At 50.0% G+C, this 20,320-nt stretch overlaps 1 long non-coding RNA gene across 1 annotated transcript; it reads right to left on the minus strand.

The window, feature by feature from the left end:
• Positions 1-10,504: 10,504 nt before the first annotated feature.
• Positions 10,505-20,108, minus strand: LOC122490133. Its single transcript, XR_006299095.1, has 2 exons — positions 18,688-20,108; positions 10,505-10,715 (listed from the first exon to the last, which is right to left on the minus strand). It is a non-coding gene; the product is annotated as an uncharacterized LOC122490133 (long non-coding RNA).
• Positions 20,109-20,320: the final 212 nt, after the last annotated feature.

The raw sequence follows: 20,320 nt of genomic DNA on the forward strand, positions 1-20,320 counted from the left end.
GACAACTTCCCCTCTCCAGCACTCCCCTGAAGCCCTTTGCACAGAGAGAAAAGTCCCTTTGAGCACACCTCACCCCTCCCCAGGAGTCCTCGGTCACTCTTCCATACCCCTGACTTGATAAGATACCTGTTCTTATTTGGTTTGTGTACTTGCTCTAGATTTGTTCATGCATCTGGCTCCTGTGCCCCCCTTCCAGCTGGGATTATAAGGCTCTGGAGGGCAGGATCCCCGATTTGGTTCCTCAAAGGTCTCACAAAGCCCTTAGTAGATACCAGAGGGGTGCCCCACATTCAGCATCCCCCCTGTGCCTAGCACCACGAATTACACATCCTGGGCATTGGCTAATGCCAATGAATAGACAGATACCTGGCGACAGAGGTGAGGGTGCATGTTACTTACGTTCTCAAGGCAAGCTCTGCTCTTGACCTTCCTGACTCAGGTGGCCCCAAACGCTGTGTGCTCGGGGCCATAGTTACATCTAGGTGGGACCATCAGAGGCCACCACGTGAGGTCCCTCTGGAGGTGAGCCACCCAGCCAGTCCAAACATATGTCTCATGTCGTGAACAGCCTAAGAGCTCCTGGAGAATTTGCCTCCTCTCGCTCATTAAGCAACTCTTTGTGATTTTTAAGCCATCGGTATTATTAGATTTTTAAAAACGAATTCCTCATCCAGGCAATTCTCATTCCAAACTCAGAAACGCTCCAAATCTCAAAACCCTCCCCATCAGAACGTGCGGTTAAAAGTGCTAACCCTTGATTTTACCAGGTGATCCATTGTGGGTTTGGTGCTGCCGGGGTGGGGACTGAGCTAGAAAATCCCAACAGACCGCCACCATCACCCTAATCTCTCTCCATTACAGAAACGGATGGCAAGACGGGGATTACTGTGCCTATAAATCAGTGTTGTGTTCTGGATAATCTAATACATTTTTCAAGTGTTGTTCTCGCCGTTTGGCATGCACGGAACTGCTCGGTTGGCACAAAGTTTGCAATCAATCTCTCCTGCCTGCTCCCCACGCGGCCTCGCCACCTCCTCGAACCTTCCTAATATTTTATACATAAACCGGTTTGGATTCACGGGGCATTCCAGCTAGTAAATGCTCTGAAGATTCATCTTTATGGACTAGCAGCCCAGCCTTGTAGCGTCTCAGCTTCTCAAGATGAAAAGGAATTTTATTTGGTGTGTTATGCCACGCGGGGAATGGCTGCTGGCGGGTTGCTAGGTTCTATTATTATCGTGTGTGTTCTTCTCCCGGGAGGATGAGGCAAGGCCTCACGGGTGGGGCCCTCAGAAAATTGACAATCCTTATTTCCCCGCTTCTTCCCAGACCCTCCCGACAGTGTGTCAGGGCCCCGAGAGGCTCCCCAGGACCCCAGGGAACGGGGGTGGCGAGTTTTGAGCGATCCAAGTGCATGTCTCCGCTAGCCTGCATCCCTGCACTGGGGGAAGAAGGACGGGGGATCCACTAGATTAAGACAACTGTTGGAGGGAGGGGAACAGCCCCACCAAAGGGAAAGAAAATAGTGCAGTTTCATTTGCTTTAAAGCACAGCCTCGTAATAAATGTGCACAGCAAATGTGCTGAGCAAACACCTCGGCGTTCATCAATATGCGGGGCCTGTTTATTGCCTCATAAACTTGGAAGCAAGTGATATTGTCTCTTAAATCAATGGCTGTGTGGACAGCCTTGGCGCTCCAGGAGAACAGGACATCCAGGCCACGCGGCGCTTAAATTAATGGCTGGAGCAGTGACTGAAAGGTGCTTAGTCACTGCTGGGGGATTAGGAGCCATTTCCAAGGATGCAGAGCATCCTTAGTACGTATCTGTGCCAGGATGACAGGCCAGGGCACCTGGCATGCTGTGGGGGTCTCCTCACCCGTGAGTTGTGCTACAGAAGGCACAGAAGGGGGGCCAATGCCCCAACCCTGGGGGAGGGGAGAGGGTCTGTTTGTCTGCCTCTCTAGACTGTGGGTCCTTGAGAGCTGGTCTGGGTCCCTCCATTCTGGACCCCCAGCACCTGCATCAGGCCCCAGATGGAGTAAATACTGGAAGAGGGTGGGAGGGGAGGAAGGCAGGCAGCCAAGTTAAGAAAGGAGACCATGGGAAGCCTGCAATGAGGCTAAGTAGAGATGATGAATGGCCTTGCCACGCTGGGAGGCACCGCTTCCGAGGCAGGATGGGGACCAGGACACCTGCCACCGAAGGGGGCTTTCGTGTCTATGAAGCACTGGCCCAGTTGAGAGATGTTCATCGGGCCCTAATGAAGGGCCAGTGCAGGGGGCATCTTCAAGCAGAGCCAGACTCCCTGTGGTGCCCTGAATGGTGATACCCCAAAAGATAGATGTCCACGTCCTAATCTCTGGCCCCTGTGAATGTGATCTTATTTGGGGAAAAAAGGGTCTTTGCATATATAATTAAGGATCTTGAGAAGATTATCCTGAATTATCTGGGTGGGCCCTAAACCCAAAGACAGGTGTCCCTATGGGAGAGAGGCCGAGGTAGGTCTGAGACAAGACAGGAGATGAAGAACAGAGGAGACAGAGGCGGAGTGATGTGGAGACAAGCCACGGAACACCAGGGATTGTCAGCAGACACCATAAATTAGGAGAGGGATGAACAGATTCCTGTCCCCAGTCCCGAACCTTGATTTCAGACTTCTGGCCTCCAAACCATGAGAGAATACATTTCTGTTATTTTAAGCCACCATGGATATGGTAATTAGGGATAGCAGCCACAGAGGCGAAAGTGTGCCTCCTCCCCAAACTTGGGCTCAGAAAGGCACGTTGTCTTCCAGGCAGGTGCTCCTGCATTCTTGGGGACAACAGGTTCTGGCCAGGAGTGCCCGAACCCACGGGGACGGCCTGGCCTAGCAGAGTGCTGGAAAAACTCAGCGACCCTGCTTTCCTTCCTTGGTCTCAGCAAGTGCTCTTATAGCACCATCCAAAGCACAGGAGGCCTTTTATGCCTGCATTTGTTAACCCATTCAGGTGCTCCAAGACTCCTGCCAGGTAAAAGTCTCAAAGCAGCAATCACCCCTGGAATTTTACTGAGGTCACAATGAGCCTTGGGGACATGGAACAAGAGCCTGTGATGCCAGGCATGTGGCTTGTACCTGGGCCGTATATGTTGCCTCGGGTGGTTTCCTTGTCTAGACCCCAGTCACTTTCAAGTTCCATGTTTATTCTCACCGCCACCCGAGGTAGTTGCATCTGGACTTTTCTCCTTGGTTTTCCCTTCATAGCCCCCCACCACTGACCCAATCCCTTTCACCTGGGAAGAGTGGGCAGCCTCTAAGCCCAAGAAAAGTCATAATTCAGTCATTTTGCAAGTTGGTGAATTGATTGACGTGGTGGAAGTTTATAGGGAGGAAGTTCCCTTGGATAAATTAAAGAAGGGGCCAGGGGCAAAAATCTGGTCTTCTCTCAAGAGCCTCCTATGACCTTGATAATTTTCAGTGTGGTTTAAACTGTCTACCTTAAAGGATCAGAAGTCCCAAAGCATTCACGCCCAAAGTCCTTCCTCTCACAAGGGGCTCACGGGAGACTGTTATGGGCTCCAGAATGACAATTTATTAATCTACAGTGAGAAACAGGCTCAACTATGTGACATTGCCAATATTCAAATGCTTTCGAACTACAGGAGTGGCAATTTCATATGATCCAACATTAATACCACCATGGGGATCTGAAATACTCAGATCTGTATGCCCACAATTGTCCCCTGCAGGCCCCCTATGTGGGAAGCCCAATTATAATCAAAGAGGTACTTGGTGAGCAATGAACCGGAGCAAGGATTCTGGGGCTCGATGGTGAGAAACAAAAAAGCAGGCCCTGGCAGCTGTCAGCTGGGAGCCGGCCTGGTACTCACAGCTAGGCCATGGTGTTCTTTTGTTGAACAAACACAATTTCACTGAACACCAACATCGAACAAGGTCACTCTGTGACCGCGATGGGGAGAGACAAAAACAAGGCCACTCCTGTAATCATGTCTGAACACAGACAAAAAAACCCAAGCATACTGTTTAAACCACAAAATGACCGCCTGTGCCTCCTTCCCACCTGGTGTGAATGACAGCCACTTTGCCAATTACAGCCCCAGCCTCACTCATTCATCCACCTCCTAGATAAAATTAGTGATGCCCAGTCCTACCCAATTTCAACATTCTGATACCCCATCCAAAGCGACAGCCTCCAACATCACCTAGTGCGAGCTGAAATCCTATAAAATGGTCCCTCCACCACCTCCTTACCAAGATACCCCAAGATTCCCCATAGTGTGCAGTCTCCCTGGAGGCAACAAGTACCAAGAAACCCAACTTTGTTCAACTACCTGTGTGTTCCTGGCGTCTTTGGAGAGTGGGCATTGATCATGGCGTGAGATTTTGCCAACCAGACCTATCCAACTCTGCATCAAGGATAGGCCCACCACGACCACCACGACCACCATAATCACTTTGACCATTATTATGACCACCATCACCATCACCATAATCACTTCCACCATTACTATAGTCACCACCCCCATAATCACTACCACCATCATCACCACCCCAGTCACCACCACCACCCTGCTAAGTGATTGATATACATTTTATCATTTTATCCTTCTTCAACTCTGTAGGGTAATTATCTCCATTTTCCCAGGTAAAGCTATTGTGACTCAGAGAGACTCAAAGAGACTCAAGATCACACAGCTAGGAAATGGCAGAGCAGGGGTTTGAAACCCAGTCAGCCAGGGATACTCTACTGATTCTCACAATGCAGAATACTGCAGTGCTCAGCCCAGAGGTATCCTGTGACCTCCTCAGTCTCCCCTGTGCCCCCCAGCTCCTCCTCCTGAACTTGGGTATGAGCTGCCAGCAGCTGCTTTCGTCACTCTCCCTGTGCAATCCTAGCTGACCCCCACCTGACTAGCCCACTGTTATGTTTCTTTAAGGTGGTTGTGCACACGTTTGCTGTGGTCTCTTCTCCTTTTCTAAGTAGGCTCCACCCCCAATGTGGGGCTTGAACTCACGACCCTGAGATCAAGAGTCAGATGCTCTACCAACGAAGCCACCCAGGCACCCCTGCTCTGGTCTCTTCTGTGTGGATTTCATAGTTTAACTTTTACAGGGAGATCCTATTTCCTTCTTATCCAAGCTCCTGAATCTATCTCCTTGTTGCCTCCATGTTGCAAACGCAGTGAACACATAAATTCTTTCCAGAGCCAAGAATAGAAACTAAGATTTATGAGTCCCCATCTATTACTGTAACCAGCAGGATCACTTACTCCCCATATCCTTTATTTCATGACCATATTTTTCTTCATAAATGGCACCTTTTTAAGATGTTACATAAAGAGGCCCAATTCAAAGTTTTAAATTCAAATTATTTGGGCTATCTGAGAACATACTAGGCATCTGAACTACGGATGGAAAATACCCTTTTTACATGCTTGAATAAGTCCAAAACAGCTTAAAGGATTTCTTCAATTTAAAAAAAAAATAATTCACTTCTGGACTGAGGAAAAAAATATGATAAATTTCTACACAAAGGCAATGCCTTGAGAGAGAAATAGCTTAGGTGGCTGTGAAAATCAAGGGCTTTGTAGGGAATGCAACCCAGTCTACAAGCAAAGCTTCCTCAGGCTCATCATGTAGATGTCAAGGGTGTTTTCCAGAGGACCGGGCTCAGGTGGATTTAGGGGCTATCTGAATTCTGAGATTTCTTCTTCAGATGTATGTGTTAGTTACAGAGGGGGGTTAAAGACCCACCCGGGACAAAGACTAGAAGCTGTAATTGGTCTTACCATACAGTGTAAGTTCTTTTTGATGCTATTGAGTGTGAAACAGGGACTTCTTAGGACAAGAGGAGTCTCAACTTGGCACAATTCACAGGCCTTGCAGCAAACCCCCACACGCCACGGGGAATCCCCCCTTATCTTTCTGGTAAGGTGTTCTGTGGTCCAGAAGCAGCTTCCCAAAATCTGCAAAAGACCCTTCTCTTGCGCTGATGGCGGCCGGCTTACACAGCACCATGCGCAGAGCACTTCCCCGGGCCCAGCCATGAAACCGCAGCCCAGCGTTTGCTGTCTGCGGCCCTGGCGGGCCTGCCGTGGTACCGCGCCCCAGCCACGCTGCCCAGAGAGGGACCCTGCTCTCCAGGCTCTGGGGCCCCTCCGGGCTCACAGAGGGGTCACTCTGCCTGCAAACTACCACACAGCAAGGGACGCCATGCCTTTGTCTTTCTTGAGAAAAACCTTGAAACTATACTGGAGGCCTCTGGAATAGTGTGAGTACCCAGTGACTTTGCTTTCCTCAATGCATCATTTCTAAAAGAGAAAAAAGAATTGTAAAGACTCCACAGAAACTTGCCTCATCTACTTTGCTCCCAGACGACCCCCTCCCATGCAACAAAACACAAAAACAAACAAAACCCAACAACCCCATCTCCCTAAAGACCTTGGCAGCTGCCAGCAAAGGAGAACAGACATGCTGTCCATGGATGTCCAAGAGGTGACATTCTGTTGTTTTAGTTTTAATATCTCACAATGGTGATTGCAGCCAGAAACAAGAGCATGCCAAGGCTCCCTGTCTTACCACCTCCTGCTTGGCTCTTTGGTGCATGGGATTAGTGTCACCCCTGCTATGGGGTCCAGTACCCCCATAGAGTGGCAGATCGTCAGCAAGGATCTGCATTTTCTACAAACTGTTGGACCCTCCAAGCCCTGGGCTGGTGAGTGCAAGCGGGTCCCTCCACCCGGTGCACCCCGCACCTACCTGCACCCTGCAGCCTCTGGCTCCCCTTGCCCCCTAAGCACCACCCCTCCAGCCCAGCCCCTGCTGGCCTATAGCGGACTCATCCCAGCAGGCAGGAGGAGCCCTGGGGGGGGGGGGGGGCATCTGCTACCACCCCCCACCCCCACCCCTGCCCCAGGCTTAGGGGCTCCTCTCTGCAGGCACCAGCAGCACCCTTTGGACATCCGGCCATCCGGAGTGGCAGGGCCAAGACAACACAGCCGCAGCAGCATCAGAAATACATGGATTTTTGGTACAGCCACGAGCCCCATCCAATTAAAAATAATCACTGGCATGTTCCAAGTCTTTATTCCTGCCAAGTGAGTTGACTGCCGCTCGCACAGAACAATGCTGTTTGTCAAACGTGACCTCATTTTCAGAACTGATCAGAGAAGTTTTGAAGCACAACCTTCCCCCATTACTAGAAGGTTTAGAGGTTTTCCGGGGTGATCTTACTCCACAGTTAGGCCTCTTTCCTTGTCTGGGGACTGGAGCTGTGGGAGTTTAGGTTTTAAGTTCTCTATTTAGGGTTAGTGAAACAGGCCAAGCTGCTGAAGAGACAGGCAGGGGGAGAGAGAGAGATGGCACGTGTAATTCCTGCCTGGGAAGTATTTGGAAACTGCTGGTGGGGTGGGGGTGGGGGGCCGATGCTGTAGCCATTAGAAATTACAGAGCAGGGGTGCTTGGGTGGCTCAGTCGGTTCAGCATCTAACTCTTGGTTTCAGATCAGGGCATGATCTCACGGCTTTGTGGGTTCCAACCCTGCATCAGGCTCTGAACTGGCAGTGCGGAGCCTCCTTGGGATTCTCTCTCTCTCACCCTCTCTCTCTGCCCCCCCCCACTTGCACTGTGTCTCCCTCAAACTAAATACATAAACTTAAAAAAATAGGGGCACCTGGGTGGCTCAGTCAGTTAAATGTCCGACTTCTGCTCAGGTCATGATCCCACAGTCTGTGAGTTCAAGCCAGCATTGGGCTCTGTGCTGACAGCTCAGAGCCTGGAGCCTGCTTCAGATTTTCTCTCTCTCTCTCTCTCTCTCAAAAATAAACATTAAAAAAATTTAAAGTAAATAAAAATAAATATAGTACTTGTGTATAATTTGAAAAAATTTAAAAAAGAAATTACAGAGCAAACCATGAACACATATCTCTTACCATTACATAAAAGATGAAAGACAAAATAGGAGGGAAGTCAAGTACATGCCCCAAGAGGACCCATATATGTATATCCAAGAGACCAGTCCCTTGGTGGAAGCAGTAAATGGAAGGGAAAAGACAGGGACTGATATCGGACTAACCTGAGTTTCAATCCTGGCTCTGCCACTTAGGAGTTGTGTGACCTTAGGCAAGTTACTTAACTTCTCTGAAGGCCAGTTGAATCATCTCTAAAATCTGGCTATTCATACCTTCCTTCAGAAACTCAATGGCATTATCATTTATAAAACCTCTCTAGCAGGAGGTAAATACTACCACCTAGCCTAAGAGTAGGTGGGGGCGCCTGAGTGGCTCAGTTGGTTAAGCATCTGACCTCAGCTCAGGTCATGATCTCCCAGTTCATGAGTTCAAGCCCCACATCAGGGTCTGAGCTGACAGCTTGGAGCCTGGAAACTGCTTCCAATTCTGTGTCTCCCTCTCTCTCTGTGCCCCTCCCCTGCTAGTGCTGTCTCTCTCTGTCTCTCAAAAATGAATAAATGTTAAAAAAGATTTTTTTAAAATAAGAGTAGGTAAATATTGGCAAATAGTACGTATTGATGAACAACTTTCTGCAACTTTTGGCAATCTTCCTAAGGTCTCCGTGCACAAGTCTGGAAGTTTATCAAGAATCTGTAGTTAACTTTTTCCATTCTGGTTGAGGATAACAGAAAAAGAAATTATATAAAAAAAGAAAGAAAGAAAGAAAGAGAAATACACTGAGAAATCCCACCTTTCTTCCTAGAGATATTCTTTATGTTTCCAAACTTTTCAAACATTTTTTACCCCAAATATCTGATACAGAGGTGCCAGATGGGAGGGTGTGGGGAGTAATCTGTATGTTGACCCAGGACACTGAGCTGTAGGTCCCTGACATCAAATTAACCATTATTTTGTCATATTGCACTCTTCCAAAATAACTTTTTCTAGAAAGTAACCCAATTATTTCGGACTTAAATTTGCAATTCCATTGTTCTGCACCCTCACCAGAACTAGATATGGTCAGTCTTTTCAATTTAGCCATTCTTTTTGTTTTGGGTTTTTTGGTTGTTTTTTGTTTTTTTGAGAGAGCGAGAATGAGAGTTCGAGTGAGTGTGAGTGGGGAAGAAGGAACAGGGAGAGAATCCCAAGCAGGCTCCACAGTCAGTACAGAGCCTGACATGGGGCTTGATCCCTGGACCCTGGGATCAGCCCAACCGACTGAACCACCCAGGTGCCCCTAATTTAGCCATTTTAGTCGGTGTATAGTGGTATCTTATCAAGGTTTTCATTTATATTTCCCTAGTGATGAATTTTTTCAGCATCTTTCCTGTGTATCTTCTTTGGCGTTTTCTGACAATTTGGTAAATTGTTCAGATCTTCTGTCTAGTTTTTAATTGTGTTGTTTATTTTCTTTGTTGTGGAGTTTTGAGAGTTAAAAAAAAATACAATCTGGATATAAGTCCTTTATCAGATAGGTATGGTTCAAATATTTTCTCCCAGTCTTGGTGTGACTTTTTCATTCTATTTTCTTTTGAAGAGCAAAAGTTTTTCATCTTGACGAAATCGAATTTATCACCTTGATTCCCTCTTATGCGAGTCCTGCATTTGGTGTTGTAGCTAAGAAATCTTTGCCTAAACCAAAGTCACAAAACTTTTTCCTATGTTTTCTTCTACAAGTTTTACAGTGTTCTTCTACACGCATTGAGGTGTGTGGTCCATTTTAAGATAAACTTTGTATACGGTGTGAGGTTTGGATGGAAGTTCATGTTTTGCAGATGGATATCCAGGTGTCCCAGCATCATTTATTGAAAAGACCATCCTTTCCCCCCATTGAGATGCCTTTGCACCTTTGCTGAAAATCAACTGACCATCTATGTTTGGGTCTATTCTGGAGAGCATCTCAATTTTCACCATATAGTTCTGTATTGAAATTCTCAGCTGCCACGATGCCCAGACAGGATCCTCTCTCACTCCACGAGTGCTGCTCACTGGTGGGTCCCCACCACAGGCACCACTGACGGCTCTTCTACAGCCTCGAAGCTTCTTGAGCCTCGCCCTAGTGGGGCTGGCTGCAGAAGCATGCACAGATCTCCCAGAGGTCGGGGAGGGGGGCCCACCACATTTTCCAAGAGTGCACACCCCCCTCTGGAACATAGTACTGGGTACCCAAGAGGCTCTGAAGCCCTGGCCAAGCTGGAGGACCCAGGGCTCCCCCACATCCTCTCACCCTTCACCCTAGCACACGACCTCCCCCCTCGTCTTCTCTTCATTCCAGTCAGGCCGGAGAACCTTCAAGAGAAATATTGATTAGAAGTCCTGTCTGCCTTACAAAAACACGGGAGGTTAACTCCTCCGGCAGAGCCCATCTTGGTTGCCTGTCTTCTTGCAGCTGCCTGGGGAGGGCTGTACTGAGAGAGAGGAACATCAGAGGAATCGCTCGCTTATTTCCCCAGCAGTTAGGAATTAGATGAAGTCATAACCAGGTCTACACTTGGCAGAGCACCTGGACACAATAGTATGCTTAATGAAATGATTAAATGTCTCTGCAGCAGAGCCCCATTTCATTTATGTAACTTTTATTGACCTGTAATGAAGGTCTGCCAAAATACTAGCACAGCATGGAGGGGCACAAGCGAGGCATCCACCAGCAGGCAGGGTCTAGACTGACCTTGTGGTCCCTCCTCCTTCCCCAAGCTGGAGAACTCCTGCCATTGTCCTCAGTCTTTCATCCACATCTCCTGTAGACAACTGAATGGGTACCCCGAACTGGACAAAAATCACAATAAAAATGTTACCCTTTTCAAAGTAAACTGGCCCTGGCCAGGCAGGAGTGCAGAGGGCTGTGTCCTTAACTTTCCCACCTCTCTCAAGGAGGAGGCACTGCCTTCAGGACATTCAGGTGGCTGAAAACCATGTGGTGAGTATCCAGAGACATCCCTCAAGGTGGCCCACCAAAAAGAAATTCTTAAAAGGGTGAGTTTTAATGGTAAGATTCACTTGAGGAGCTCATCCATCCTATCCCTTCTGCAAGTCCACAAAGCACCTTATCACATTAAGGGCTTTGAGAAGCCCTTCTGCAAATTCACCCAGAAATTTCCTAAACTTACGTTAAGAACACCTTTTTTACCCCCCGCCAAACATCTGTTAACACCAGGGAACTTGGTTGAGAAATGATGTTCCCCCCCAAATGCCAGAAGATGTTCTGATAAAAAGTGTCTGTCGCTTTATTCTATTCAGCTTAGGATCAGTGAAGGGTGAAGACAATGAGGAATTTGGGGTTTCCCCGGGCTCCCTGCCTGCTTCTCTCTGGCACCCAGCTTGGGATGTGGGAAAGAAGCGATGACATCTTCCTGCCACACTGGTATGTGTGTGTTTGGGGAGCGGGGGAGGGGAGGGATTGCAGAATCCCCAGCCAGAGCTCTGCCACTGACTAGTTGATTAAGACTGCCTGAAACGCCTAGATCAGAAGAGTCCACCTCCCCAAAGTTAGCACGTATTGACCTCTGATGACACAGTCCGTTTCTAGCACATAGTTGTCTCTTCTTTCCTCTCGTGCTAGTTTGCCACAGATTTATTTTCTCCAAATATCACAACTGAATTAAAAACATTTTTTCTCCCCCCCCCCCCCACACTTCTGTACCACATCCCTCCCCTTCTCCAAAGTCACCTCTGGGACTAGAGGGCCAGCTGCAGAAAACTCCCAATCTGTCTTTTAAGGGGTGTCAGCCACTTTTAAGTGGCTACCCCTCCTCAGCTTAGTGCCTCTGCCGCCACGAACGTGGAATTAGATTAAGCGCCGGCTGTCCCCCTGTCCCCGTGAAAAGCTCTCCGCACAGTCAGGCAGCGGAGAAACCACCGAGTCAGCAGCTCAGACTCCTCCCCCACCCCCGTCTCCCTCGGCTCCGGGCACTGGGTTGTCATCTGGAGCGAGTGCACTCATTCTAATTCTTTATGCCTTGTTATTCTGTCAATTTCTTAATCTATTTATGCTGACTTTATTTTTAGTGTGCCTATTGTGACAGCAAATCCTGAAATTGCCTTGGTTGTTTTCTGAAAATGGCCGTTACCAAACCATAATGCAGACCCCGACTAAAATAATGTGAGCCCCAGGCGGTTTCTGGCGCCCACAGCAGCTGTCTACTTTTAGAGCTGCATATCAATTCTCCCCTCGGAGGGGCTGGCCCGGGAGGCGGCTAGGAAAGCAACGTGGTGTCGTATTTAGATGAGCGTCTCTGGGTCTCGCTGAAAATGCTCACTGCCTCCCCTTTTGGAGAGTTTCTTCAAACATTAATAAATTCCCTCCCCTCTCCCTATCTTTTGTTGGCAAACTATAAAAAATGCAAATGATCCAGAAACCAATTAATTTTTAGAAGGTTGCAGCTGTTTTGCTGTATTCACAAGACATGGTGGGCACATTTAGGGTGTGTGTCTGAGAAAGCACACACATGTGGAAGGCATCCGACCGCTCATCACAGACGCATCAGATCTCCAGATATGAGCCATCATTCAGCCTCGTCAATGCCAACACATGCGTTTCAAAGCACATTCCACTCCCAGAGAATCAGGAGTTGCTAAGGGGCACACAGAGGCCAGAAGGCGGCCACAAGATGGATACCCAGTCACAATAATGCTTCACCTCCTGGGACCAAGGAAACGCTCTCTCTCTTCTGGTGCTTCTCCAAATGTCAAAATAGTATCCCTGGAGGAGAACGCCGTCAATATTCCTCTGCCTCCCGTTACATCACCCCATGGCGGCCACGGCCCACCTAGCAGCCACTGCCCATCTCTCGTCTCACTTTGCTGGGAGCGGTTGGATTTAGTTGAGGTAGAGAGATAGGGGTTCCATTTTGTCAACCTCCCAAGGCACCACCGTGCTTGATCTAAGCACAACACTGTGATCCCACGATGCTCGGAGACCGGGCATGTGACCCAGTTGTAGCCAATGAGACACAGGGCAAGCCTGCTGATGGGCTTTTGGAGGCTCCTGATGTCAAGCTACTCTGGCGAAGTCAAGTAAGGAAAATGCCGTTGTGCACGTCTGCCGCCTTCCTGTCCCAGAGAACACTTCTGTGTGCTGATGTGATGGCCGTGGCTTGCTGGTGTCTCATGACCACGAGGTAGAAGGCCTAGGATGGTGGAGCGGAAGCCGTCCAGCACCTGTGCCCATCCTGGGCCAGCAGATCTCCAGACTCCTGGCCGTGTGAGATAATTACCCCTCTTCAATGCTCAGCTACTGTTTGTCAGGTGCTTTGTTACTTGTGGGCAAAAGCATTCCTGACTGATACAAGGCTCTCCGGGTCGGAAGAGACGTACGGCTATGTCATCTAGAATCACTGCCACGGGCTGCTTGGCTTCCTGCTCTGATACGTCCATGGGGTGATCTTCTAAATTGTGCTCCAACAAGCAAAGAAGAGAACCTGTGCTCTCCTGGAGCACCCGGGCTGCACCGGCACCTCTGCTGGGAAGTCTTCGTCCTGTGAGGAGAGAACCCACTCCCCTAGCGTTCTGGAGAGAGTGGCGCCGGAGAGAGAGGCATGGGCGCTGCTCCCACAAGCGATGCTGGGGCAGGGGCTGAGCCCCCCTGTGAAGAGCAGAGGGATGTCAGGCTTATTGAGCTATAATTCACATACCACACAACTCACCCCTTTAAATGCACAATTCAGGGTTTTTTTTAGTTTATTCATAGATGTGTGCACCCATCGCAAGCCAATTTTAGACCATTTTCATCACTTGCAAAGAAACCCTGTGCCCTTTAGCTATTGCTCCTCTGCTCACCAACCCCCTACCCTCCCCCCGCCCTGAGCAACTACTAATCTTTCTGTCTCTAGAGAGTCCCCTATTCTGGACATTTCATAAAACGGAATCACATAGTACGTGGTCTTTGTGAATGGCTTCTTTCACTCAACGTAATGTTTTCAAGGTTCATCTACATTACAACATGTATTAGTACTTCATTTCTTTTTATGGCCAAAAAATATTCCATTGCGTAGATATTCGGCCTTGTTATTTTTGGTAATTACATTCTATAACGTCATCACAATCATTTAATTAGCAAATACCGCACCATTGCTGCTAGGGGAAATACAGGGTTAGGTTTCCGAAAGCCACTGGTCAGAACATTTTCCTCAATCAACACACAACCTTGGGGCGCCTGGTGGCTCGGTCGGTTAAGCGTCCAACTTCGGCTCAGGTCATGATTTCGCGGTTCGTGAGTTCAAGCCCCATGTCGGGCGCTGTGCTGACAGCTCGGAGCCTCGAGCCTGCTTCAGATTCTGTGTCTCCCTCTTCTCTGTCCCTCCCACGATTTCTCTCTCTCTCTCTCTTACACACAAAAAAATAAATAAAAATTAAAAAATTTAAAAAAACCCACAACCTTGATGTACATGTATTTCTGCTTAAAGACACAGTATTTAATATATATTATTGGTTTGTTAACATTGAACCCACAGTCAACAGCACTATAACTCCTATCTGAATGAGTGGGGATGGGGATGGGGGAAGGAGAGCTGCCCGAAAGAACTCTTAGGATTAGACACACCTGTATCAACCCAAAATTGGCCCTAACTAGGATGACCAAGTGCCCTGGTCCTTGGAAACCCCTCAGGGTTTCCCAGGAGGTGGGACTTTCAGGGCTACAACCAGAGAGTCTGGGCAAACTGGGATGGTCGATTCACCCCACCTGCTTCCCTAGGTCTGTGCATCCACAGATTTGACTCCTACCCTTTGGAGTGACACAAAGATGATCCTCTCTTTCGTGAGAAGACCCTTCCATTGTTTGAAGACACGTCTTGTTTTCTCCCAAGTTTTCTCAGACTTGACATCCTTAGTTTCTTGGACCTTCTTCACACTGGGCAGAGTGACAGGGGTCACTGGCTGATGACAGAGTTCTCTTCTTCTGGCCTCATTGGCCAGACTGCACTTCCCACCCTCTCTTGAAGGTCGGTGTGGCCCTGGGATGAATGTGAGTGCAGGCCATGTGGTCATTTCCAGACCTGGCTTTCACAAACCTTCCCCTCACAGGCCCCACGTTCCTTCAGCACGAAGGGAGGCGCCCACCCCGCTGCTGGAGGAGGGCTGCTCCCCACTTAGAAGCATCACTTAGTGAGCAAGTAATAAGCTGTTGTGTTCCGTCTCTATGGCAAGCGCCTTATCTGCCACTGCGGTGAGCCTCACTTTGATTTGCATGCTTTCAAGCTCCTGCATTACCATCTCCCTCTCTGCACACGTTCCTGCCTGTCTGGACTCTTTTTACAGGGGGCACCCCAAATCTGTCCATGTGTGATCCGTCTGTCTAGGGCAAAGGTTGATGCTCTCCCTCTTCCGATCACCCATATCTAGGGGCACAGAGTGAAATTACATAAGCTTTTTTGGGAGGGGAGCCCACCCTGTGGCTGACCTCTGTTTAACTTGCTATCGAACATTTCCTCCCCATACCACTTCGAGACACTGGGGGCACAACGATCAGCTTAACCATTAAATTCACCCATCATCATGACTTAGATATTCTGGATGCTATTCTGCTCACTGGTGCATTTACTCCTCCTGTCCCCCAGTGCCCCACCCCCTGTTACAACCAGGGTAGCTGTAGTAACAACAGCCAATACCCAGATGGTATATTCTAGATGCTTCATAAGTCCCAACTCTTAATACTCTTAACGATTCTTTTCTTTTTTTTTAAATTGTTTTAATGTTTACTTATTACTGAGAGACAGACAGAGAGAGAGATAGAACATGAGCTTGGGAGGGGCAGAGACAGGAGGAGACACAGAATCGGAAGCAGGCTCCAGGCTCCGAGCTGTCAGCACAGAGCCCGACGCGGGGCTCGAACTCACAAACTGCGCGATCATGACCCAAGCCGAAGTCGGATACTTAACAGACTGAGCCACCCAGGCACCCCACCACTCAGCAATTCTAAAGGCAAAACTACTATGATCCCCATTATATAGCTGAGTAAACCGAGGCACAGAGAGGTTAAATAACCTGCCCCAGGACATTTACCTAGCAACAGAGTTGGCTTTCATTCACTCCAGCAATACAGTGTCAGCCCAGATTCTTAACTATTAGGTTAATATGTTTTCTATGCCCCGGTCGTGTCTGAATCCATGTGTTACACAAATACGGAACAAGAAAGTGCCAAGGGCACCGGGGACCCTCCCCTGGACAGCCCTTTGAACTAACACTCATCTGCTTCTGGGACACATTTTAGGTTTAGCTGTTCAACTAGTTGCTCAGCCCTTGGATGAGGGCTCCATGTTGCCTCCAGCCTGTGTGTCCCCATTTTAGTCACAGGGATGTCATAGGAGATGGGGGTCTGTGCCCAGAAAAAAGGAGAATGGGCTCAGAGTTCTGCAAGTTTGAGGCCCTCCGGACACAGCCGCCCAGAATCCTTATGGACTCTCTGCCAAAGCTCAAGGGTATGACCTTGAAGATGCAGGAAATAAAACAGAAAGAGCTTGCCTTCCTGGGACCAGGGGTGTTGAAAGAGGCCAGACTCAGAACTATAAAGGCAGAACAGGAGCAGCCCTGAAAGCCTGGCCATTATTCTGTGTCAAACTGAAGAGAAGTATTGAGAATGCGTGCTTATAATCTAACAGTATAAAGTGAGGACTCAGATATGTATACCCTAGTAGACGGATCGTTCTTGACCTCTAAATCGCTTACTGATGGCATTCTATGCTGAGGACCAGCACAGCCAGACGGCACAGAGCGATCGCTTTCCAGCTTTATGCAAAGTGGCTAAGCATTATACCAAAAAAAGTATCATCCACAAGCTTGACCCTTGTCAAAGTTATTTTCTTATTACTCTACGGCTTGAGTGGTGGACAAAGATGAAAGGAAATTGAGAACTTGTTTCTCCAGTGGTGGCAGCAGAGGCTGCCAGTAGCAAGATGGCAGGCTGGTTACACAGTATGTCCTGGGTCCGCGGCCACACGCGGCTCACGTCGGTTCCCATGGGCAGTAAGGACTGCCTTCGGCAAGCAAAGGCTGAGGCTGGGATTGAAAGAGGTTCCAGAGCTGGAGGATCCGTGGTAAAGCTCTTCTGGAAGCTTCCTGTCCTTTCGGCTCGTTCCGACCTATCGAGCCACCAGCAAGGCAGCCACAGGCCTGGAGTCTGGCCGGAGGGACGAGGAACCTACTTCAGGGATGGGCAGGGAGTGGCTGAGTTTCTACCAGTTCAAGCACGGCCTTCAGTAACTGACAGGTTGCAAACAACTGCAATCCTGCTAAAGAGCCTGGAAATTCAGCCAATTCACTCTGCGTGTTCTGTCCTGGGGTCTGTGAAGACGACAGCAGGGCTGGTCCCTTCCGAGGGTTGTGGAGGAAAGCCTGCTCCGGGCCTATCTCCTTGGCGAGGAAATGGCCCGGCTCCCGTTCACGTCATGTTCTCCCTGTGTGTCTGTGTCCAAATTTCCCCTTTTTATAAGGACAGTGTCATTTTGGATTAGGGACCTTCCTACTGAACTCATTTCAATGCAATCACCTCTTTAAAGGACCAGTCTCCAAATGTGGTCACATTCTGGGGGACAAGGGGTTAGGGCTTTGACATCTGAATTTTGGGGTGATGCATAATTCAACCCCCAACACTCCTTTCCCCACCTCAAGTTTCTCTTACCATTTTCTTTCTCTCTCTTTTTTTTTTTTTTGCCTTCTTTACTTTAAAGCATTTGTTAGTACCCGCAGTCATTTCATTTATTTGTTTGGAAAGTATCTTTCCCACTTGAATGGAACATCCCTGAGCATTTTCTCCCCTGGGGACCTACCATGCTTGTGGACTATGTGAATCTGGCTTTCACCTGTGCCTCTTGGTGGCCCACTCCCCCTTCTGGTGACAGCGGCACTGTCCTCAGCTGCAGAAGGCTCCAGGAAACCCACAGGGGACGGAGAGGAGAGACTTAAACCTGCCCCAGAAGGCCTAGGAGGTGACAGAAGGATGACAGCCTTTCTTTCTCCTTGTTATCACCTCATTATTTTCCAGGTCTTGGCCTCCTTCCAGAAATAACAAGACGGAAAGTCCATCACACAGCTCATCTTAATTCACATTTCTCTGTGATGCCTCAGATTATTTATTTTCCATAATAATATCATTAATTTTTTTTTGACGAGTTATCTTCTGTGTGGTAAACACAGGGGCAGGTAAATGCCGTCAGAGCCACGCAGGCCTGGGTCAGCTGCCGTGGAATTGGCCTGAGATGAAGAGGGGCTGCTACCTGGGTTGCAAGCCTGAGGCTTTCTGAAGCACCAAGTTCTCTCTAGAAGGAAGTTCTCCTTCGGTGGAGGAGTCAGGAGCTCAGGAGTGGCCCTGAGAAGCCAGGGTTCTAAGTAGTGCCTCACAAAATTACCATCACCACATCACCACCGCCACCACCGCCACCACCATCATCAGCGTCACCAAACCATCACCACCACCATGATCACCGTCGTCGTCACCGTCATCCTCACCACCATCGCCACCACCATCATCAGCGTCACCAAACCATCATCATCACGACTGCATTTACCAAGTGTCTACTCTCTACCAGGCCCTCTGTTAAGTGCTTGGCCCACAAGATCTTCTAAAAAGAGCACCCGAAGGCCAAAACACTTCTTGTGTCAAAGATGTGGTAAACCGATAGGAGTCATGAAAACATAGGCGCTCACCGAGCACAGAGGATCTTCACCACCGCACACGTAGCCAATAAACCAGAACCTCGTGCCACCTCATAAGCGTCTACAGGGGCAGCTGGGCAGCTCTGCTCACCTCGGTTGGCCTCGCGCAGCGTCCGCGCTTGGCCTGGAGTCCCTGTTCTAGGCTGGGCGTGGCTGGAAGCCTCAGCTTCTCCCGGCGGAGCTCAGGGATGACTCCACTCCACGTGTGTGCATTCTGGGCCCAGCTCAAGGGGCGGCAGCTGCTCCGAGGAAGCTTTTCCTCGTGGTGATGGCCAAAGTGCAAGACATCGATGGGAACAGACGTGTTCTCCCCAGAACCATCACGTGGGACTCTCGCCAGACGCCCGCTGGCCTAAGTGAGTCACGTGGGCAAGCCTAGAGCCAGTGGAGCAGGGGTGCCTAGCTCGTCGTCGTGTGTCACCGAGGACCTTGGTGGTTTGTGATGCTGTGTGACAACGACGCCTCACAGCCCCTTCCTTCCTCTTCCGTGCGGTGGAGGTGTCTCCCTCTCCTGCTCCTGGACGGTGAAGCCAGGTCAGGGTGAGGACATGGTGAAGAGCAGGGGCCAGCAGGGCGGGTGAGTCGGTGGACGGCAGAGGCCCCAGGCAGGGCCGTGGAGCAGCCCAGGTGCCACGAGACTGTCTAGTAAGGACTCGATTTCTGTTTCTGTCAGCTGCCAGCTTTGTGACCTCAGACAAGCCCGTCAACCTCTCTGAGCTCCAGTGACCGCGCCCGTATGTAAAATCAGGGTAATTAATAATGGCCCAGAGGCGAGGCTAAGAATTAGCACGTGTAAGTCCCCAGTCTCTTCGCTGCTTCTGGGCCGCAGGGGGACTTGGGTGGAAGCGTAACGAGACGTGATTCTCACTAAAGAGCTGGTCACCAGAGAGGGTCAAGCAAAGAGCGTGCAAACGAGGAAGAGAGGAAAATGCCCCAGGCGAGCCGGGGCAAAACCAAAGCAGGACTTGACTCCGCAGAAGCCCGGGAGGTGTTTTCAGCATTTATAGAATCAGGGAGCAGCGAGGATGCTTCTGGCATCGGGCACAGAAAACGGTGCCACGTGTTATTTCACACCAGGCGGCTGAAGGTAGGGTGGCACCAGCTTCGGCCCGTGGGGCTCCGGGTCCCCGTCGAGCTGGACATCCAGACACAGTCTCGAGAGGACGGGCGTCTCTCAGGGTGTCTCCCGAGCGAGCCAGCCAGGAACGTGGCCCAGGCTGCACGCGGGGCCCACTTCCAACCAATCACCGTCAGGGAGCTCAGCTTGCTCTTGGGCTTGGGCCAATCAGGACGCCGCCCTGGCGCTGGGGGGGGTCTGTCGGGAAGGAAGGAATGGGCGGTGTTGCCAGGGCCGAGAGGCAGAGGAACACTTCCCAGGGGCCCGGAGCCGGAGGAGGTGTGGCTGCGGTTGTGTGGGCGCCGCGGCTGGGGCGCAGACCACGCAGGGGGCTGCAGGCCCTGCCGCAAGTCATTCAGAAGGATCTAAAACCCACCGAGGCCTCCCAGTAACTGGAATCATGCGGAGCCCAGCACCGGGCGCAGGTGACACTGGGCTGCAGCGCTGGGTGGGGGGCGCGGGCCACGGGTCCCACCGATCGCTGCGGGGCAGGGGAAGCGGGGTTCCGCCAGCCCAGCCGACGGGTGGAAGGGTGGTCTTGGGACCTGCAACTTCCCACGACCGGCTGGCCAGTGGGGGCGTTCAGCGTTGGCACCCGGGAGATTGG

This window comes from Prionailurus bengalensis, chromosome B2 (genome assembly GCF_016509475.1).
Source record: "Prionailurus bengalensis isolate Pbe53 chromosome B2, Fcat_Pben_1.1_paternal_pri, whole genome shotgun sequence".
Lineage (NCBI taxonomy): Eukaryota > Metazoa > Chordata > Mammalia > Carnivora > Felidae > Prionailurus > Prionailurus bengalensis.